General features: G+C 37.5%; 1 pseudogene; it reads left to right on the top strand.

Moving 5' to 3' along the window:
* The first annotated feature begins 7147 nt into the window (after window positions 1–7147).
* LOC143683131 (phosphatidylinositol-3,5-bisphosphate 3-phosphatase MTMR2 pseudogene) lies at window positions 7148–10543 on the top strand (annotated as a pseudogene).
* The last annotated feature ends 13412 nt before the right edge of the window (window positions 10544–23955 follow it).

Below are 23955 nucleotides of genomic sequence, written 5' to 3'. Positions count from 1 at the left end.
AACAAACTGCTTTCAGGGCTGTCTCCTGCCTTCACCAGGGGATGGGTGAAGCCCAATTTAGGTGGAATCCCTTTCTCAAGGAATTCAGACCCCAGGGATAGGCAAGTTGAAGCCATTAAAGCCAGCCTACAAACTCTCCTCTGTCTCCATCATGCCCCCCAGCAGGGAGAACCTTCCAAAGTTAAAGGAGCCACAACATCTTTTGCTGGTGGGACCCGTAGGCAGACAAGCACCACATACTGGGCAGGATAAGAAAAACAGAGCCCAGCGACTTCACAGGAAAGTCTTTCAACCTGCTGGGTCTCACCCTCAGGGAAAACTGACGCTGGTGACTCCTTCCCCCTGATAGGAGGCCAGTTTAGTCCGGGAAAACCCAGCTGGAGTCTGTAATACCTATGTAGACCCTCCTAAGGGTGGGGAGAGAAAAGACATCTTACAAGCAGGACAAGAAACAAGATAACAAGAACTGAAAAATTACTCTTTGTTAAACAAAACTTAAGCTAGAGGCCCAGAAAACGCTGAACTGAAGGTCAATGAACAGATAGACAACAAACTCATCTAGCAGGAAAACCCTAGGTAAGATAAGTGAAAGCAATCTTCAGAATAAACTAATTAAGGTAATTAAATGTCTAGACACCAGCAAAAAATAACAAATCACATCAGGAAAATTGAAGATATGGCCCAGTCAAAGGAACAAACTAATAGTTCAAATGAGATACAGGAGTTGAAACAATTAATTCAGAATATACAAACAGAAATGGAAAACCTCATCAAAAACCAAATCAATGAATTGAGGGAGGATATGATGAAGGCAAGGAATGAACAAAAAGAAGAAATGGAAAGTCTGAAAAAACAAATCACAGAACTAATGGCAATGAAAGATACAGTAGAAGAGATGAAAAAAAAAACAATGGAAGCCTACTATGGTAGATTTCAAGAGACAGAGGTTAGGATTAGTGAACTGGAGGATGGAACATCTGAAATCCAAAAAGAAACAGAAACTATAGGGAAAAGAATGGAAAAATATGAGCAGGGACTCAGGAAATTGAATGATAATATGAAGTGCACAAATATATGTGTTGTGGGGGTCCCAGAAGGAGAAGAGAAAGAAAAAGAAGGAGAAAAACTAATGGAAGAAATTATCACTTAAAATTTCCCAACTCTTATGAAAGACCTAAAATTACAGATCCAAGAAGGGCAGTGCACCCCAAAGAGAATAGATCCAAATAGATGTTCTCCAAGATGCTTACTAGTCAGAATGTCAGAGGTCAAAGAGAAAGAAAGGATCTTGAAAGTAGAAAGAGAAAAACAATCCATCACATACAAGGGAAACCCAATAAGACTATGTGTATATTTCTCAGCAGAAATCATGGAGGCGAGAAGACAGTGGGATGATATATTTAAATTACTAAAAGAGAAAAAATGCCAACCAAGAATTCTATACCCAGAAAAATTGTCCTTCAAAAATGAGGGAGAAATTAAAACATTTTCAGACAAAAAGTCACTGAGAGAATTTGTGACCAAGAGACCAGCTCTACAAGAAATGCTAAAGAGAGCACTAGAGACTGATATGAAAAGACAGAAGAGAGAGGTGTGGAGAAGAGTGTAGAAAGAAGGAAAATTAGATATGACATATAAAATACAAAAGGCAAAATGGTAGAGGAAAGTACTACCCATACAGTAATAACATTAAATGTTAATGGATTGAACTGCCCAATCAAAAGACATAGACTGGCAGAATGGATTAAAAAACAGGATCCTTCTATATGCTGTCTGCAGGAAACACATCATAGACACAAAGATAAACATAGGTTGAAAGTGAAAGGTTGAGAAAAGATATTTCATGCAAATAACCAGAAAAGAGCAAGAGTAGCTATACTAATATCCAACAAATTAGACTTCAAATGTAAAACAGTTAAAAGAGACAAAGAAGGATACTATGTACTAATAAAAGGAACAATTCAACAAGAAGACATGACAATCATAAATATTTAGGCACTGAACCAGAATGCCCCAAAATATGTGAGGCAAACACTGCAAACACTGAAAAGAGAAATAGACACATCTACCATAATAGTTGGAAACTTCAATTCCCCACTCTCATCAATGGACAGAACATCTAGACAGAGGATCAGTAAAGAAACAGAGAAGTTGAATATTACAATAAATGAGCTAGACTTAACAGACATTTATAGAACATTACACCCCACAACAGCAGGATACACATTTTTCTCAAGTGCTCATGGATCATTCTCAAAGGTAGACCATATGCTGGATCACAAAGCAAGTCTCAACAAATTTAAAAAGATTGAAATCATACAAAACACTTTCTCAAAGGAATGAAGTTGGAAATCAATAATAGGCAGAGCGCCAGAAAATTCACAAATACTTGAAGGCTCAACAACACACTCTTAAACAACCAGTGGGTCAAGGAAGAAATTACAAGAGAAATCAGTAAATATCTCGAGGCAAATGAAAATGAAAACACAACATATCAAAATTTATGGGATGCAGAAAAGGCAGTGCTAAGAGGGAAATTTATTGCCCTAAATGCCTATATCAAAAAAGAAGAAAGGGCAAAAATTAGGGAATTAACTGTCCATTTGGAAGAACTGGAGAAAGAACAGCAAACTAACCCCAAAGCAAGCAAAAGGAAAGAAATAACAAAGATTGGAGCAGAAATAAATGAAATTGAGAACATGAAAACAATAGAGAAAATCAATAAGACCAGAAGTTGGTTCTATGAGAAAATCAATAAGATTGATGGGCCCTTAGCAAGATTGACAAGAAGAAGAGAGAGGACACAAATAAATAAGATCAGAAATGGAAGAAGAGACATAACCACTGACCTCGCAGAAATAAAGGAGGTAATAACAGGATACTATGAACAACTTTATGCTAAAAAATACAACAATGTAGATGAAATGGACAACTTCCTAGAAAGGCATGAACAACCAACTTTGACTCAAGAAGAAATAGATGACCTCAACAAACCAATCACAAGCAAAAAAATTGAATCAGTCATTAAAAAGCTTCCCCAAAAGAAAAGTCAAGGACCAGATGGCTTCACATGTGAATTCTATCAAACATTCCAGAAAGAATTAGTACCAACTCTCTCCAAACTCTTCAAAAACATTGAAGTGGAGGGAAAGTTACCTAATTCATTCTATGAAGCCAACACCACCCTCATACCAAAACCAGGCAAAGATATTACAAAAAAAGAAAGCTACAGACCAATCTCTCTAATGAATATAGATACAAAAATCCTCAATAAAATTCTAGCAAATCAAATCCAGCAACACATTAAAAGAATTATACATCATGACCAAGTAGGATTCATCCCAGGTATGCAAGGATGGTTCAACATAAGAAAACCAATTAATGTAATACACCATATCAACAAATCAAAGCAGAAAAATCACATGATCATCTCAATTGATGCAGAGAAGGCATTTGACAAGTTTCAACATCCTTTCCTGTTGAAAACACTTCAAACGATAGGAATACAAGGGAACTTCCTTAAAATGATAGAGGGAATATATGAAAAACCCACAGCTAATATCACCCTCAATGGGGAAAAACTGAAAGCTTTTCCCCTAAGATCAGGAACAAGACAAGGATGTCCACTATCACCACTGTTATTCAACATCGTGTTGGAAGTTCTAGCCAGAGCAATTAGACAAGAAAAAGAAATACAAGGCATCAAAATTGGAAACGAAGAAGTAAAACTATCACTGTTTGCAGATGATATGATACTATATGTCTAAAACCCTGAAAAATCCACAGCAAAACTACTAAAGCTAATAAACGAGTACAGTAAAGTGACAGGTTACAAGATCAACATTCAAAAATCTTTAGTGTTTCTATACACTAGTAATGAACAATCTGAGGGGGAAATCAAGAAATTAATTCCATTTACAATTGCAACTAAAAGAATAAAATACTTAGAAATAAATTTAACTAAAGAGACAAAAAACTTATATGAAGAAAACTACATGAAATTGTTAAAAGAAATCACAGAAAACCTAAATAGATGAAAGGGCATACCATATTCATGGATTGGAAAACTAAATATAGTTATGATGTCAATTCTACCTAAATTGATTTACAGATTCACCGTACTACCAATCAAAATCCCAACAACTTACTTTTCAGAAATAGAAAAACCAATAAGCAAATTTATCTGGAAGGGCAGGGTGCTCCAAATTGCTAAAAGTATCTTGAGGAAAAAAACTATGCTGGAGGTCTCATGCTGCCTGACTTTAAGGCATATTATGAAGCCACAGTGGTCAAAACAGCATTGTACTGGCATAAAGATAGATATACTGACCAATGGAATCGAATAGAGTGCTCAGATATAGACCCTCTCATCTATGGACCTTTGATCTTTGATAAGGCAGTCAAGCCAACTCACCTGGGACAGAACAGTCTCTTCAATAAATGGTGCCTAGAGAACTGGATATCCATATGGAAAAGAATGAAAGAGGACCCGTATCTCACACCCTATACAAAAGTTAACTCAAAATGGATCAAAGATCTAAACATTAGGTCTAAGACCATAAAACAGTTAGAGGAAAATGTAGGGAGATAGATATCTTATAAATCTTGTAATTGGAGGTGGGTTTATGGACTTTACACCTAAAGCAAGAGCTCTGAAGAAAGAAAGAAATAAATGGGAGCTCCTCAAAATTAAACACTTTTGTACATCAAAGAACTTCATCAAGAAAGTAGAAAGACAGCCTACACAATGGGAATCAATATTTGGAAACGACATATCAGATAAAGGTCTAGTATCCAGAATTTATAAAGAGATTGTTCAACTCAACAACAAAAGGACAGCCAATCCAATTACAAAATGGAAAAAAGACTTGAACAGACACCTATCAGAGGAGAAAATACAAATGGCCAAAAGGCACATGAAGAGATGCTCAACGTCCCTGGCAATTAGAGAACTGCAAATCAAAACCACAATGAGATATCATCTCACACCCACCAGAATGGCCATTATCAACAAAACAGAAAATGACAAGTGCTGGAGAGGATGTGGAGAAAGAGGCACTCATTCACTGTCGGTGGGAATGTTTAATGGTGCAACCACTGTGGAAGGCAGTTTGGCAGTTCCTCAGAAAGCTGAATATAGAATTGCCATATGACCCAGCAATACCATTGCTAGGTATCTACTCAGAGGACTTACGGGTAAAGACACAAATGGACACTTGCACACCAATATTTATAGCAGCATTATTTACAATTGCAAAGAGATGGAAACAGCCAAAATGTCCATCAACAGACGAGTGGCTAAACAAACTGTGGTATATACATACGATGGAATCTTATGCAGCTTTAAGACAGAATAAACTTTTGAAGTATGTAACAACATGAATGGACCTTGAGAACATTATGCTTAGCCAAAAACTAAAGGACAAATACTGTATGATCTCACTGATATGAACTGACATTAGTGAATAAACTTGGAACATGTCGTTGGTAACAGAAACCATCAGGAGATAGAAATAGGGTAAGATATTGGGTAATTGGAGCTGAAGGGATACAGACTGTGCAACAGGACTGGATACAAAAACTCAGAAATGGACAGCATAATACTACCTAACTTAATGTAATTATGTTAAAACACTGAATGAAGCTGCATGTGAGAATGATAGAGGGAGGAGGGCTGAGGACATAAATGAAATCAGAAAGAAAGATGTTAAAGATCAAGACGGTACAATCTAGGAATGCCTAGAATGTATAATAATAGTGAAATGTACAAATTTTAAAAATGTTTTTGCATGAGGAAGAACAAAGGAATGTCATTATTGCAGGGTGCTGAAAAGGAATGTCATTATTGCAGGGTGCTGAAAATAGATGATAATACTTTAAAATGTCACCTTATGTGTAAGACTAAAGCAAAAAGTGTTTATTTGTTACAAAATTTATATTTTGATTAGAGCATTTCCTAATATAGCTCATGTAGATAGTTTGATTGAATGTCATAAGTACTTGGAATCTCAGGTAGGACATGAGATTTTGTTGGTTTGTCCAGAGTGATGCCCCAATGAATCCTAGAATGATTTGATCAGTGAGTGGAAAAGTATTTGCAAGCCCCCATCGGGGAATGGTGAGCGCAGGGAGAAATTCAACTTTCCCAAGTTGAATTCTTGATATTCTCACAAGCAGTGTGGACAACCAAAGCTATAGGCTGAGCCCCCAGTCTTGGGGTTTGTTCATATGAAACTTAACCCCACAAAGAATAGGTCAAGTCTACTTAAAATTTAGGCCTAAGAGTCACCCCCAAGAGAGCCTCTTTTGTTGCTCAGATGTGGCCTCTCTCTCCAGCCAACACGACGAGCAGTCTCACCACCCTCCCCCTCTCTGCGTGGGACATGACTCCCAGGGGTGTGGACCTTCCTGGCAACGTGGGACAGAGATACTGGAATGAGCTGAAACTCAGCATCAAGGGACTGAGGAAAACCCTAGAATGAGCTGAGAATTAACATCAGGGGATTGAGATAACCTTCTCGACCAAAGGGGGAAGAGTGAAATGAGACTAAGTGTCAATGTCTGAGAGATTCCAAACAGAGTCGAGAGGTTATCCTGGAGGTTATTCTTATGCATTAAGTAGATATCACCTTGTTGTTCAAGATGTAGTGGAGAGGCTGGAGGGAACTGCCTGAAAATGTAGAGCTGTGTTTCAGTAGCCATGTTTCTTGATGATGATTGAACAATGATATAGCTTTCACAATGAGACTCTGTGAATGTGAAAACCTTGTGTCTGATGCTCCTTTTAGCTACTATATCAACAGAAGAGTAGAACATATGGAATAAAAATAAATAATCGGGGGAACAAATGTTAAAATAAATTTAGTTTGAAATGCTAGTGGTAAATGAAAGCGAGGGGTAAGGGGTATGGTCTGTATAATCTTTTTTTCTCTATTATCATTTTATTTCTTTTTCTGTTGTCTTTTTATTTCTTTTTCTAAATTGATACAAATGTTCTAAGAAATGATGAATATGCAACTATGTGATGATATTAAGAATTACTGATTGTATACGTAGAATGGAATGATATCTTAATGTTTTGTTTGTTAATTTTTTTAATTAATAAAAAAATTTTAAAACAAAAACCAAAAAAAAACTGGGTAAGATCATGGCTCCATTCGCTTCTAGGCACTTCTTGAGTCAAAATCAGTGTTTTCACTGGACGGTGACTTCATGCTTGGTGAAATCTGTATGTAAGTCATTTCATAAATCTGAGGGACATAGTGGCTCCATTCACTTTTTAAAGTGATGAACAGAATGTTACTGAAAATTCTTCTTGTGCTCTTGAAAACTGGTGTGTAAGTTGCGGAAACATTCTCAAATACTGCCTCCATTCACTTCCATACAGTTTTCTGAGTGAAACTCAGCAATTTCCAGAACACTCCCCAATATATGGTAATCCCAAATCCTACAGAAGACCAACACCAACCACAGCCCAAACCTAACCTTAACATTAACCTGAACACAATCTAAACCAAAACCCTAACACTCAACGTAACTTAATCTGATTCAAAAACTGAGGAACATGTTCCTCAATTCATTTCCATGCATTTTTATAGTATAATACAGCATTGTCAGGGAAATCACTTCAGTACTATGAGAAAGAAATATATAAATGTGATTTGAGAGCTGAGTGATATAATAACTCCATTCCTACTGACGTATGTTTTGAGTGAAAAATAAATTTTCCCAGAAAATCAACAATTGCTATGCAAAACCCTTACCTAATACTGTTTTGAAGGCTAAGAGGTTTCATGTATTCATTCACTTCCATGCACTTTTTGGACTGAAAGTACTTTCTTCAGAGAGCACTAACCTTAACCTAAACCAAAACTAAACCTAAGATGAACACAACCCCGAAATCAGCAACAATGTCAAAAGCAACAACTAACATAATCCAACCCCAAGCTCACACCAATCTTAATCCTAACCCTAGCCCTTATTTTAACCCTAACTAACCCTAAACTTAAACCTAACCCTTACACTAACCTTAACCCTAACCATAAACCTAGCCATAACCATATCCTAATCATAGCCCAGTCCCAAAATCAAAGAAGCCTTACTTCCACCTAAACCCTCATTCTAACTCTAACCCAGCCCTAACCCAAACCCTAAACCTAATCCCAACACTAACCCAAACCCTCACGCTAAACTTAACCCCAATTCCAACTGCAACCTTAACCCCACCCTAAAACTAAACACAACCCTAACCACAACCCCAACCCAAAACTTAAACCTGACTCTAACCCAACCTTAACCCCATATCTAACTCTAATCCTAACCCTAATACTGAGACTTGCCTTAACATAGCTTGTTTCAGAATCTGAGTAATGTAGTTGGTTCACACACGTCCATTCATGTTTTCAGGGTAGAACAGCATTGTCCAGAAAATCTCACCTAATTCTATTTGAAAACAAATCTGTAAATATGTTTTGAGAACTGAGTGATATCTGGCTCCATTCACTTCCATGCACATTATTGCATGAAAACAGCATTCTCACAGTATGCTCAACTAGTTCAAAGCAAAACCATTACCTAAGACTGTTTTTAAAGCTGGGTAAGATCATGGCTCCCTTCACTTCCAGGCACTTTTTTGTGAAAATCAGTATATTCATTGGACACACACTTTATGCTTGGTGAAACCTGTGTTAAGTCATTTTATAAATCCGAAGTACATAATGGCTCCATTCACTTTTTAAAGTGAAGAACCGAATTGTTACAGAAAATTCTTGTTCTCCTGAAAACTGATGTGTAAGTTCTGGAAACATTCTCAAATACTGCCTCCATTCACTTCCATCCAGATTTCTGAGAGAAACTCAGCAATTTCCAGAACACTCCCCAATATATGATAATCCCAAACTCTACCATAACACCAACAGTAACCACAACCTAAACCTAACCCTAGCATTAACGCTTACCCAATCTAAACCCAAACCCTAACACTCAACATAACCTAATCTGATTCAAAAACCAAGTAACATGTTCCTCGATTCATTTCCATGCATTTTTATAGTGTAAAACAGCATTGTCAAGGAAATCACTCTAGTGTTATGTGAAAGAAGTGTATAAATATGTTTTGAGAGCTGAGTGATAAACTAGCTCCATTCATTTTGATGTAGTTTTGGGTTAAAAATAGCATTTTCCCAGAAAACTCAACAATTGCTATGCAAAACCCTTACCTAGTACTGTTTTGAACCTAAGAGGATTCATGGATCCATTCACTTCCATGCACTTTTTGGACTGAAAGTATTTTCTTCAGAGAACACTAACCTTAACCTAAACCTAATCAAAACCTAACACTAACAGTACCCTGAAACCAACAACAACCTCAAAACCAACCACAAACCTAAACCAAACTGAAGCTTCACACCAATATTAATCCCATATCATGGATTCATCCTGAAAGTCAAGCCACAATCACTCGATGTAGCCAACCCATGGTAGGAGTGAGTGGGAAGTGCAGCAAAGAGGATGAAAAATACCTTCAAGCCATCATGAATTCCAATGTCCAGGCTCATAAAATCTTTATATTTGATGCCTGGCCAAGTGTTAATGCTGTTGCCAATAAGGCAAAGTGTGGAGGTTATGAAAGTGAAGATGCCTATCAAAATGCAGAACTAGTTTTTCTGGATATCCACAATACTCACGTCATAAGAGAATCACTACGAAAACTTAAGGAGATTGTATACCCCAACATTGAGGAAACTCACTGGTTGTCTAACTTGGAATCTACTCACTGGCTAGAATATATTAAGCTTATTCTTGCAGGGGCTGTTAAGATTGCTGACAAGATAGAGTCAGGGAAGACATCTGTGGTAGCACATTGCAGTGATGGTTGGGACCGCACAGCTCAGCTAACTTCCCTAGCCATGCTCATGTTGGATGGATACTATCGAATCATCCAAGGATTTGAAGTCCTTGTGGAGAAAGAATGGTTAAGTTTTGAACATCGACTTCAACTAAGAATTGGCCATGGAGATAAGAATCATGCAGATGCAGACAGATCGCCTGTTTTTCTTCAGTTCATTGACTGTGTATAGCAAATGATAAGACAGTTTCCTACAGCGTTTGAATTCAATGGATATTTTCTCATTACCATTTTGGACCACTTATACAGCGGTTTATTTGGAACATTCCTCTGTAACAGTGAACAGCAGAGAGGAAAAGAGAATCTTCCCGAAAGGACTGTATCACTGTGGTCTTACATAAATAGTCAGCTTGAAGACTTCACTAATCCTCTCTAAGGGAACTATTCCAATCATGTTCTTTATCCAGTAGACAGCATGCGCCACCTAGAGCTCTGGGTGGGGTATTACATAAGGTGGAATCCACAGATGAAACCACAGGAGCCCATTCACAACAGATATAAAGAACTTCTTGCTAAATGAGCAGAGCTTCAAAAAAAGTAGAACTACAGAGAGATATTTCCAACCGATCAACCTCATCCTCAGAAAGAGCCAATTCTCCTGCACAGTGTGTCACTCCTGGCCAAACTGTTCTATGAAATGACTTTTAGATAGGGGTACCATTGCTACAGATTCTGATTACAATGGCAGATTTATGAGTGACATAAGTTTTCTGCATTTAGATAGAACCCATCTGAGAGAGAAAGTTCAGTCAAATTTATTTATTTTAAATCTCTCTAAGATATATTTAAAACTGTAGCAGTACAGGTGGCTGAAGTGAAATAACCCCATGTATAATTATATGATTATAACTCTAAAATTATGAGGTACTCAAAGAATATTAAAATGCCTTTCTGGAAAAAAAGGTGAATGGAGCCATTATATCCCTCAGATTTATAAAATGACTTACATACAGGTTTCACCAAGCAAAAAGTGAGTGTCCAATGAAAATTCTGATTTTGACTCAAAAAGTGTGTGGAAGCAAATGGATCCATGGTCTTACATAGTCTTATAAATAGTCTTAAGTAATGGTTTTGCATTGTACTAGTTGAGCGTTCAGTGAGAACGCTGTTTTCCAAGCAAAAATGTGCATGAAAATGAATGGAGCCAGTACATCACTCATTTCTCAAAACATACTTACAGACCTTTTTTCAAATAGAATTAGGTGAGATTTGTTGTACAATGCTGTTTTACACTAAAAATATGTATGGATGTGTGTGGACCAAGTGCATTACTCAGTTTCTGACACAAATTATGTTAAGGTAAGGCTCAGTGTTAGAGTTAGGGCTAGGGTTACAGTTCAGATGAGGGCTTGTGTTGAAGTAATGCTTGGGTTTGATTTTGGATCTGTGCTATGGTTAGGGTTATAGTTATGGTTAGAGTCATGTTTAGGGATAGGTTTAGGGTTAGGGTTAGGTTTAGTTTTAGAGTTAGGATGAGGCTTTTGGTTCAAGTAAGGTTTGGAGTTGATTTTGTCACAGGGTTTGGAGGTTGGGATTTGGACTGGTAAAATGCTGTTTTTCACCAAAAAAACTGCTTGAAAATGAATGCAGATGGTATATCAATGAGGTCTTAGAACACTTTTTCAAACTGTTCTGATATTTCACAAGGAAACTTTACTTTGCAGTGCTGTTTTCCATTAAACAGTCATGGAAATGTGTGGGGACATTATTATTACCCAGTTTTTGTAACAGATTATGTTAATGTTAGTCTTAGGCTCAGGGTTAGGTGTAGGGTTAAAGCAGGGAAAGCGTTAGTGTTAGATTGTGGGTAAGAGTTACATTTAGCCTAGGGTTAGGATTTGGATTGTGGTTAGGGTTGGGATAAGATTGATGTGAAGTTTGGGATTGGTTTGGGTTTGTGGTTGGTTTTGAGGTTGTTGTAGGTTTCAGAGTAGTGTTAGTGTTAGGTTTAGGTTAGGTTTATGCTAAGGTTAATGTTCTCTGAAGAAAGTACATTCAGTCCAAAAAGTGCATGGAAGTGAATGGATCCATGAAGTCTCTTAGCCTTCAAAATAGTATTAGGTAAGTACTTTGCAAAGAAATTGTTGAGTTTTCAGGGAAAATGCTACTTTTCACATGAAGGATACATCAAAATGAATGGTGCTAGTATATCACTCAGCTCTCAAAACACATTTATGCACTTCTTTCACATAGCACTGGAGCGATTTCCTTGACAATGCTGATTTACACTACAAAAAGGCAAGGAAATGAATTGAGGAATCATGTTACTTAATTTTTTAATTGGATTAAGTTAGTTGAGTGTTAGGGTTTGAGTTTAGATTGGTTAGGGTTAGTGTTAAGGTTAGGTTTGGGTTGTGGTTGGTGTTGTGGTAGGATTTGGGATTATCATATATTATATTCACTCAGGAAACTGTATGGAAGTGAATGGAGGCAGTATTTAAGAACATTTCCACAACTTACACACCAGTTTTCAAGAGCACACAAAAAAATTTCTATGACAATTCTGTTCTTCACTTTAAAATGTGAATGGAGCCATTATATCCTTCAGATTTATGAAATAACTTCCATACAGACTTTACCAAGCATAAAGTGAATGTCCAATGTAAATTCTGATTTTGCCTCAAAAAGTGCTGGAAAGCAAGTGGGTCCATGATCTTACCCAGTTTTAAAAACAGTCTTAGGTAATGGTTTTGCATTGTACTAGTTGAGTGTTCTGTGAGAATGTTGTTTTTCACGCATAAATGTGCATGGAAGTAAATGGAGCCAGTATATCACTCAGCTCTCAAAACACATTTACAGACCTTTTTTCAAATAGAATTAGGTGAGATTTCTTGGACAATGCTGTTTTACACTAAAAATGTGTATAGACATGTGTGGACCAAGTATATTACTCATTTTCTGAAAAAATCATGTTAAGGTAAGGCTCATTATTAGGGCCGGGATTAGGGTTAGTGTTAGGGTTAGGGTTAGGGTTAAGTTTAAGGCTAGGGTTAGGGTTAGGGCTGGGGTTAGAGTTAGGATGAGGGTTTCAGTTGAAGTAAGGCTTGAGGTTGATTTTTTGATAAGGTGATGGTTATGGTTATGGTTATGGTTAATTTTAGGGTTAGGACTAGGGGTAGGGTTAATATTAGGGTTAGAGTTGAGGTTAGGGTTAGGTTTAGAATTAGGATGATGGTTTCGATTGAAATAAGGTTTGGGGTTGATTTTGGGACTGGGTTTGGATGTTCGGATTTGACTGGTGTTGGTTTATCCGGGGTTCCGTTGGTGTTTGTGTCTGTCTTTGCGTTAGTGTTATGTTTAAGTTAAGTTTAGGGTTAGGGTTCTCTGAAATATGTTAGTTTCAGTAAAAAAATATTTTACAAGTTAATGGAACCAAGACAATTCTGAGTTTCAAAACCGATTTCAGAAATGGTTCACAGAGCTGTGGGTGAGTGATCTGTGGAAATGCTGTTTCTCTCTGAAAAAAATTGCTTGAAAGTGAATGCAGATGATATAGCAATGAGCTCTCTGAACACATTTAGAAACTGTTCTCATATTTTACAAGGAAACATTACTTTGCAATGCTGTTTTCCATTAAAAATGCATGGAAATGGGTGGAGATATTGTTATTACTCGGTGTTTGAAACAGATTATGTTAATATAGTGTTAAGCTCAGGGTTAAGTTTGCCGTTAAATTAAGGATAGCATTAGTGTTACCTTGTGGGTTAGGATTGGATTTAGGCTAGGGTTAGGATTTGGATTATGGTTAGTTTTGGGATTAAGATTGGTGTGAAGTTGGGGTTGGTTTGGGTTTGTGGTTGGTTTGAAGTTGTTGTTGTTTTCAGGGTAGTGTTTGTGTTAGGTTTAGGTGAGGTTAAGGTTAAGGTTTGTGTTCTATGAAGAAAATTCCTTCATTCCAAAAAGTGCATGGAAGTGAATGGATCCATGAATTCTCTTAACCTTCAAAACAGTATTAGGTAAGGGTTTTGCATAGCAATTGTTGAGTTTCTGGGAAAATGTTATTTTTCACGTGAAACAAACATCAAAATGAATGGAGCTAGTACATCACTCAGCTCTCAAAGCATATTTCTTTCACATAATACTTGAGTGATTTCCTTGACAATGCTTTATTACACTATAAAAATGCATGGAAATGAATGGAGGAAGCATGTTACTCAGTTTTTGAGTCAGATTGGGTTGGGTTGAGTGTTGGGGTTTGGGTTTAGATTGGGTCAGGATTAGTATTTGTATTGTGGTTGGTTTTGGTGTTGTTTTAGGGTTTTGGATTATCATATATTGGGGAGTGTTCTGGAAATTGCTGAGTTTCATTCAGAAAGCTGTATGGAAGTGAATGGAGGCAGTATTTGAGAATGTCTCTGCAATTTACACATCAGTTTCAAGGGCACAAAAATTTTCTGTAAAAATTCTGTTCTTCACTTTAAAAAGTGAATACGTTCGATTCCCGAACCATGCACCCCCCCAAAAAAAAAGTAAATGTAGCCATTATATCCCTCAGATTTATAAAATGACTTACATACAGATTTCACCAAGCTTAAAGTGAGTGTCCAATGAAAACCTTGATTTTGACTCAAAAAGTGCCTGGAAGCAAATGGAGCCATGATCATACCCAGTTTTAATAACAGTCTTAGGAATTGGTTTGTTTTGCACTAGTTGAGTGTTCCATGAGAATGCTGTTTTTCACGCAAAAATGTGCATGAAGTGAATGGAACCAGCATATTACTCACTTCTCAGAACACATTTACAGACATTTTTTCAAATAGAATTAGGAGAGATTTATTGGACAATGCTGTTTACACTAAAAATGTGCATGGATGTGTGTGTACCAAGTACATTACTGAGTTTCTAACACAAATTATGCTAAGGCAAGGCTCAGTGTTAGGGTTAGGGTTAGGGTTAGGTTTACAGTTGGGGTTGTGGATAGGGTTGTTGTTAGGGTTAGAGTTGTGATTATGGTTGGGGTTGGTTTTGGGGTTAGTTTTAGGGTGAGGGTTGGGGTTAGGGTTCGGTTAGGTTTAGGTATAAGGGTTATGGTTAGGGATAGGGTTAGGGTTTGGGCTAGGGTTATGGTTGGGGTTAGGGCTAGAATTAGGATTAAAGTTAGGGTAAGGGTTTGGTTTAGTGTTAGCATTGGGTTTAGTGTTGGGGTAGGTTTCGGATTATGGTTAGAGTTAGAATGAGGTTGTGGGTTGAAGTAAGGCTTGGGTTTGATTTTGGGACTAGGTTAGGGTTATGGTTAGGGTGAGGGTTAAGATTATGATTAGAGTTAGGGTTAAGTATAGGGTTATGGTTATGGTTATGGTTAGGGTTTGAGTTAGAGTTAGAATGAGGGCTTGGGTTGAAGTAAGTCTTGGGTTAAAATTGGGACTCAGCTGCGGCTAGAGTTATGGTTAGGAATAGGGTTACGGTTAGGGTTAGGGTTAGGGTTAGGGTTAGGATTAGGGTTAGTGTTGGGTTTATGGTTGTGGTTAGATTTGTCATTAGGGTTAGGTGGGGGTTAAATTTAGGGTTTGGTTTGGGGTTAGAGTTAGGGTTGATGCTAAATTTGGAGCGGAGTTGGGGTAAATGTTAGGGTTTGGGTTAGAGTTATCATGAGGGCTTCTGTTGAAGAAAGGCTTAGGGTTGATTTTTGGACTTGGCTATTATGGTTATGGTTAGGGTTAGGGTTAGCGTTAGGGCAATGTTACAGTTAAGATTAGGGGTTAAGGTTAGTGTTATGGTTATGGTTAGGGTTAGAGTTAGGATGACGGTTTCTGTTGGGGTTGATTGTGGTACTGGTTTGGATGTTTAGTTTGGACTGGTGTTGGTTTATTTAGGGTTCGGTTTGTGTTTGTGTCTGTTGTTGCGTTAGTGTTGTGTTTAAGTTAAGTTTAGGGTAAGAGTTCTCTGAAATATTGTAGTTTTTGTTAAAAAATATTTTACAAATTAATGGAACCAAGACAATTCTAAGTTTTCAAACTGCTTTTGGAAATGGTTTGCAGAGCTGTAGGTGGGTGCTCTGCAGAAATGTGGTTTTTCACCAAAAAAAAATTGCTTGAAAGTGAATGCACATGGTATATCAATGAGCTCTCAAACACATTTACAAAACTGTTCTCATATTTTACATGGAAACATTACTTTGCAATGCTCTTTTCCATTACAAATTCATGGAAATGTGTGGAGACATTATTATTACCCTGTTTTTTAAACAGATTATGTTAATGTTACTCTTAGGCTCAGGGTTAGGTTTAGGGTTAAAGTAGGGAGAGTATTATTGTTAGATTGTGGGTTAGGGTTAGGTTTAGACTCGGGTTATATTTTGGATTATGGTTTTGGTTGGGATTAAGATTGGTGTGAAGCTTGGGGTTGGTTTTGGTGTGTGGTTGGTTTGAGGTTGTTGTAGTTTTTGTGCTAGTGTTAGTGTTAGGTTTAGGTTAAATTTAGGTTAAGGTTAGTGTTCTCTGAAGAAAGCACATTCAGTGCAAAAAGTGCACAGAAGTGAATGATTCCATGAAATCTCTTAGTCTTTAAAAAAGTATTAGGTAAGGGTTTTGCATAGCAATTGTTGATTTTTTTGAGAAAATGAAAAATTTCACTCAAAGCCTACATCAAAATGAATGGAGCTAGCATATCACACAGGTCTCAAAATATTTTCAAATACATCTTTCACTAAGTACTGGCGTGACTTCCTTGACATGCTGTTTTACACTATAAAAATGAATGGAAAGGAATCGTGGAACATGGTTCTCAGTTTTTGATTCAGATTAGGTTATGTTGAGTGTTAGCGTTAGTGTTATGGTTAGGTTTGGACTGGGGTTGGTGTTGGTGTTGTGTTAGGGTTTGGGATTATCATATATTGGGGAGTGTTCAGGAAATTGCTGAGTTTCACTCAGAAAACTGTATGGAAGTGATTGGAGGCAGTATTTGAGAATGTTTCCGGAACTTACACACCAGTTTTCAAGAGCACAAGAAGAATTTTGTGTTACAATTCTGTTCTTCATCTTAAAAACTGAGTGGAACCATTATATTCATTAGATTTATGAAATGACTTACATACAAGTTTCACTAAGCATAAAGTGAGTGTCCAATGAAAATGCTGATTTTGACTAAAAAAGTGTCTGGAAGTGAGTGGAGCCATGATCATATCCAGTTTTAATAACAGCGTAGGTAATGGTTTTGTGTTACACTAGTTGAGTGTTCTGTGAGAATGCTGTTTTCCAAGCAAAAATGTGCATGGAAGTGAATGGAGCCAGTATATCATTCAGTTCTCAAAACACATTTACAGACCTTTTTTCAAATAGAATTAGGTGAGATTTGTTGTACAATGCTGTTTTACCCTAAAAATGTATATGGACGTGTGTGAACCAAGTACATTACTGAGTTTCTGACACAAATTATGTTAAGGCAAGGCTCAGTGTTAGGGTTAGGGTTAGGGTTGGAGTAAGGGTTTGGGTTAAGTTTAGGGTTAGGTTTAGTTTTTGGGTTTTGGATAGGGTTGTTGTTAGGGTTACAGTTGTGGTTAAGGTTGGGGTTGGGTTTGGAGTTATGTTTAGGGTGAGTGTCGTGGTTAGAGTTGAGTTATGTTTAGGTTTAGAGTTAGGGCCAGTGTTGAGGTAGGGTTAGGGTTTAGGTTAGAGTTAGAATGAGGGTTTGGGTTGAAGTATGGCTTGGGTTTGAAATTGGGAATCGGCTACGGTTAGAGTTATGGTTAAGGATAGGGTTAGGATTAGTGTTAGGATTAGGGTTGGGTTCAGGAGTAGAATTAGGGTTGAGGTTAAGGTTAGATTTAGGTTTTGGGTTGGAGTTAGTGTTGAGGTTAGATTTAGGGTTAGGGTTGGGGTCAGGGTTAGAGTTAGTATGAGGGCTTGGGTTGAAGTAAGGCTTGGGTTTGAAATTGGATCTCGGCTACGGTTAGAGTGATGGTTAGGAATAGAGTAGGGTTAAGGTTAGGGTTAAGGTTAGGATCAAGGTTAGGTTTAGAGTTGTAGTTAGGCTTGTGGTAAGGGTCAGGGTGGGGTTACGTTTAGGGTTGGGGTTGGGGTTAGGGTTAAGGTTGGTGTTAATTTAGGAGTGGGTTTGTGTTAAGGTTATGGTTTGGGTTAGAGTTATCATGAGGTTTTCTGTCGAAGAAAGGCTTGGGGTTCATTTTTGGACTCAGCTACAGTTATGATTATGGTTAGAGTTAGGGCTAGGGCTAGGGTTAGAGTTAAGGTTAGGGTAAGGTTCGAGTTGGGGTTAGGGCTATTGTTATAGTTAGGGTTAGGGTTAGAGTTAGGATGAAAGTTTCTGTTGAAGTAAGGCTTGGAGTTGAAATTGGGAGTTGACTATGGTTAGGGTTATGGTTAGGGACAGGTTTAGGTTTAGGGTTAAGGTTGGTGTTTGGTTTAGGGTTAGGGTTGGGGTTAGTTTTGGGTTTAGGGTTAGGGTTATGGTTGGGGTTAGGGTTAGAGTTTGAATGAGGGTTTGGCTTGAAATAATGCTTGGTCTTGATTTCGGGACTAGGCTATGGTTTAGGTTATGGTTATGTTGGGGTTATGATTAGGTTAGGTTTAGGGTTTGTGTTAGGGTTAGGTTTAAGGTTTGGGTTAGAGTTAGAATGAAGGCTTGGGTTGAAGTAAGGCTTCGGTTTGAAATTGGGACCTGACTACTGTAAGAGTTATTGTTAGGGATAGGGGTAGGGTTAGGGTTAGGGTTGAGGTTAGCGTTAGGTTTTAGTTTGGGGTTGAGTTTGTGGTTAGGGTTAGGGTTTGGGTTTGAGTTAGTATGGTGGTTTCTGTTGAAAAAAGGCTTGGGGTTGGTTTTTGGAAATGGCTAGGGTTATTGTTATGGTTATGATTATGGTTATGCTTAGGGTTAGGTCAGTGTTATGGTTAAGGTTATGGTTAGGGTTGGGTTAGGGTTATGGTTAGTGTGGCATTTAGCTTGGGGTTAGTGAATTATGATTAGGGTTGGCATTAAGATTGGTGTGAAGCTTGGAGTTGGTTTTGGATTGTGATTGGTTTTCAGGTTGTTGTAGGTTTCATGGTAGTGTTAGTGTTAGGCTTAGGTGAGTTTTAGGTTAAGGTTCGTGTTCTCTGAAGAAAGTACATTCAGTTCAAAAAGTGCATGGATGTGAATGGATCCATGAAGTCTCTTAGCCTTCAAAACAGTATTAGGTATGTATTTTGTCTAGCAATTGTTGAGTTTTCTAGGAAAGTGCTATTTTTCACATGAAACATACCTCAAAATGAATGGTGCTGGTATATCACTCAGCTCTCAAAACATATTTATACACTACTTTCACATAGTACTGGAGTGACTTCCTTGACCATGCTGATTTACACTACAAAAATGCAAGGAAATGAATTGAGGAAGCATGTTACTCAGCTTTTGAATCAGTTAGGTTAGGTTGAGTGTTAGGATTTAGATTGGTTAGGGTTAGGTTTGGACTGTGGTTGGTGTTGGTATTGTGGTACTGTTTGGGAGTATAATATGTTGGGGAGTGTTCTGGAAATTGCTGAGTTTCACTCAGAAAACTGTATGGAAGTGAATGGAGGCAGTATTTGAGAATGTTTCCGCAACTTACACACCAGTTTTCCAGAGCACAAGAGAATTTTCTGTAGCAATTCTGTTCTTCACTTTAATAAGTGAATAGAGCCATTATATCCCTCAGATTTATTAAATGACTTACATACAGGTTTCATGAAGAAAAGCGTGAGTGTCCATTGAAAATGCTGATTTTGACTCAAAGAAGGCCTGGAAATGAACAAAGCCATGATCTTATGCAGTTTTAAAAACAGTCTTAGGTAATGGTTTTGTGTTGCACTATTTGAGTTTTCTATGAGAATGCTGTTTTTCAGGCAAAAATGTGCGTGGAAGTGAATGGAGCCAGTATATCACTCAGTTCTCAAAACATATTTATAGAACTTTTTTCAAGTAGGATTAGGTGAGATTTGATGGACAATACTGTTTTACACTAAGAATATGTATAACATGTGTGGACCAAGTACATTACTCAGTTTCTGAAACAAATTATGTCAAGGCAAGTCTCAGTGTTAAGGTTAGGTTTAGGTTTAGGGTTGGGGTTAGGATTGCAGTTAGGTTTAGGGTTAAGTTTAGGGTTGTGTTTCTGGTTAGGGTTGTAGTTAGGTTTAGGGTTGGGTTTAAGGTTAGGATTGGGGTTGGTTTTAGGGTTAACGTAAGGGTTGAGGTTAGGCTTGGGTTTAGGGTGAGGGTTTGGGTTAGAGTTAGAATGGGGGTTTGGCTTGAAGTAAGGTTGGGTTTGATTTTGGACCTTGGCTATAGTTAGAGTTATGTTTAGGGATAGGGCTAGGGTTAGAGTTAGGGTTATGGTTTGGGCTAAGGTTAGTTTTAAGTTTAGGGATAGGCTTATGACAAGCATTAGGGTTAGGGTTAGAGTTGTGGTTAGGGTTACAGTTAAGGTTGCAGTTGGGATGGGGTTTGGTTTAGGGTTAACGTTAGGATGAGGGTTAGGGTTATGGTTTGGGCTAGGGCTAGGTTTAGGATTAGGGTTAGAGTTAGGATGAGGATTTCGGTTGAAGTTAAGCTTGGGGTTGTTTTTTCGACTCATCTACAGTTAGGATTATGGTTAGGGTTAGAGTTAGGTTTATGGTTAGGGCCAAGGTTAGAGTTTGTGTTAGGGTTAGAGGTTTAGGGTTAGGATTAGGTTTAGAGTTAGAATGAAGGTATGGGTTGAAGTAAGGCTTCGGTTTGATTTTGGGACTGGCTACCATTAGGGTTATGGCTAGGGTTAAGGTTAGGGTTATGATTATGGTTAGGGTTAGCTTTAGGCTAAAGTTTAGGGTTATGGTTATGGTTAGGGTTTTGGTTAGAGTTAGAATGAGGGTTTTGGGTTAAAATAAGGCTTTGAAATTGTGACTCATCTATGGTTAGTACTATGGTTAGAGATAGGGTTAGGTTAAGGGTTAAGGATAGGTTTGGGGTTAGGGCTAGAATTAGGGTTAGGCTTAGGGTTAAGTTTAGTTTTAGGTTTTGGGTTAGTTTTGAGGTTAGTGATTGATTAAGGTTAGGGTTAGTGTTAGAGTTAGAATGAGCTGAGGGTTGAAGTAAGGCTTGGGTTTGATATCCTGACTCCGCTACTGTTAGGGTTAGGGTTTGACTAATGGTTAGTGTGAGGGTTTGGTTTAGTTTTAGGGTTAGTGTTAGGTTTAGTATTGTGGTTAAGGTTGTGGTTAGGCTTGTGGTTAGGTTTAGGGTTGGGGTTAAGGTTGGGGTTGGGGTTGGGGTTAGGTTTTGATTTGAGTTTGTGGTTTAGGTTGTGGTTAGGGCTAGGGTTGTGCTTGAGGTTGGGGTAGGGTTTGGGATTACGTTTGGATGAGGGTTTTGAAGGGGTTGGGAATAGGGTTAAGGTAAGTGTTAGGGTTAGAGTAACACTTAGGGTTTGGGTTATATTTAGAATGAGAGTTTGGTTGAAGTAAGGCTTGGGTTTGATTTTGGGACTGGGCAATGGTTAGGTTTATTTTTATGGTTCTGATTAGAGTTAAGGTTAGGTTTAGGGTTAAGGTTAAGTTTAGGGTTAAGGTTAGTTTTAGGGTTTGAGTTAGGATGAGGGTTTCGGTAAATTAAGGCTTGAGGTTGATTTTGGGACTCAGTTTGGTGGTTGGGATTTAGACTGGTGTTGGTTTATTTTATGTTCAGTTTGTGTTTGTGTCTGTGGCTGCGTTAGTGTTATGTTAAAGTTAAGTTTAGTTTAAGGGATCTCTGTAATATTGTAGTTTTAATAAAAAATATTTTACAAGTTAATGGAACCAAGACAATTCTAAGTTTTCAAAATTGGTTTATGTAATGGTTTCCAGAGCTATAGGTGAGTGTTCTGTGGAAATGCTGTTTTTCTCAAAAAAAATTGCTTGAAAGTGAATGAAGATGGTATATCAATGAGCTCTCAATGCATATTTACAAACTGTTCTCATATTTTACAGGGAAACATTATGTTGCAATTCTGTTTTCCTTTATAAATGCATGGAAATGTGTGGAGATATTATTATTACCCCGTTTTTGAAACAAACTATGTAAATGTTAGTTTTAGGCTCAGGGTTCTGATTAGGGTTAAAGTAGCATTAGGTTTAGATTGGGGGTTAGGGTCAGGTTTAGGCTCGGTTTAGGATTTGGATAATGGTTAGAGCTGGCATTAAGATTGGTGTGATCCTTGTTATTCAAGATGTAGTGGAGAGGCTGGAGGGAACTGCCTGAAAATGTAGAGCTGTGTTCCAGTAGCCATGTTTCTTGATGATGATTGAATAATGATATGGCTTTCACAATGTGACTATGTGATTGTGAAAACCTTGTGCCTGATGCTCCTTTTATCTACCATGTCCACAGACGAGTAGAACATATGGAATAAAAATAAATAATGGGGGGAACAAATGCAAAAATAAATTTAGTTTGAAATGCTAGTGATAAATGAAAGCGAGGGGTAAGGAGTATGGTATGTATAATCTTTTTTATTTCTGTTATCACTTTATGTCTTTTTCTGTTGTCTTTTTATTTCTTTTTCTGAATTGATGCAAATGTTCTAAGAAATGATGAATATGCAACTATGTGATGATATTGAGAATTACTGACTATATATATAGAATGGAATGACATATTAATGTTTTTGCTTGTTTATTATTAATTTTTAAATTAATAAACAAATAAATTTTAAAAGATTGGTGTGATGCTTGGGTTTGTGGTTGGTTTGAGGTTGTTGTAGTTTTTTTTTTTTTTTTTTACATGGACAGGCACTGGGAATCGAGAGGTTGTTGTAGTTTTTGGGGTAGTTTTAGTGTTAGGTTTAGATTAAGTTTAGGTTAAGATTAGTTTTCTCTGAAGAAAGTACATTCAGTCCAAAAAGTGCATGGAAGTGAATGATTCCCTGAAGCCTGTTAGTCTTCAAAACAGTATTAGGTAATTGTTTGCATAGCAATTGTTGAGTTTCTTGGAAAGTGCTATTTTTCAGGGAAAACATAGATCAAAATGAATGCAGCTAGTATATTACTCAGCTCTCAAAATATTTTTAAATACTTCTTTCATATAGTACTGGAGTGATTTCCTTGACCATGCTGTTTTACACTATAAAAATGAATGGAAATTAATCGTGAAACATGGTACTCAGTTTTTTATTCAGATTAAGTTAAATTGAGTGTTAGGATTTGGGTTTAGATTGTGTTAGGATTAGTGTTAGGGTTAGGTTTGGGCTGTGGTTGGTGTTGGTATTCTGATAGGGTTTGGGATTATCATATATTGGGGAGTGTCCTTGAAATTGCTGAGCTTCGCTCAGAAAACTGTATGGAAGTGAATGGAGGCAGTATTTGACAATGTTTCTGCAACCCACACACCAGTTTTCAAGAGCACAAGAAGAATTTTCTGTAACAATTCTCTTATTCACTTTAAACAGTGAATGGAGCAATTATATCCCTCAGATTTATGAAATGACTTACATACAGGTTTCACTAAGCATAAGCGAGTTTCCGATGAAAATGCTGATTTTGACTCAAAGAAGGCCTGGAAGCGAATGGAGCCATGATCTTAGCAGTTTTAAAAACAGTCTTTGGTAATGGTTTTGCATTGTACTAGTTGAGCTTTCTGGGAAAATGCTGTTTTTCAGGCAAAAATGTCCATGGAGGTGAATGGAGCCAGTATATCACTCAGTTCTCAAAACATATTTACAGGACTTTTTTTTTCCAAATAGATTTAGGTGAGATTTGTTGGACAGTGTTGTTTTACACTTAAAATATGTATGGACATGTGTGGACCAAGTACATTAGTCAGTTTCTGAAACAAATTATGCCAAAGCAAGTGTCAGTGTTATGGTTAGATTTAGGGTTAGGGTTGGGGTTAGGATTGGGGTTAGGTTTAGGGTTAGGTTTATGGTTGTGTTTCTGGTTAGGGTTCTAGTTAGAGTTAGGGTTGGGTTTAAGGTTGGGGTTGGGGTTGCATTTAGGGTTAGCGTGAGGGCTGAGGTTAGGGTTGGGTTTAGGATTAGGGTTAGGGTTAGGGTTAGGGTTAGAGTATGGGTTAGAGTTATAATGAGGGTTTGGTTTGAAGTAAGGTTGGATTTGATTTTGGGCTTT

The sequence above is a fragment of the Tamandua tetradactyla genome, chromosome 5 (assembly GCF_023851605.1).
Source record: "Tamandua tetradactyla isolate mTamTet1 chromosome 5, mTamTet1.pri, whole genome shotgun sequence".
NCBI classification, from domain to species: Eukaryota; Metazoa; Chordata; class Mammalia; order Pilosa; family Myrmecophagidae; genus Tamandua; species Tamandua tetradactyla.
This window is presented reverse-complemented; position numbering and strand designations above follow the sequence as displayed.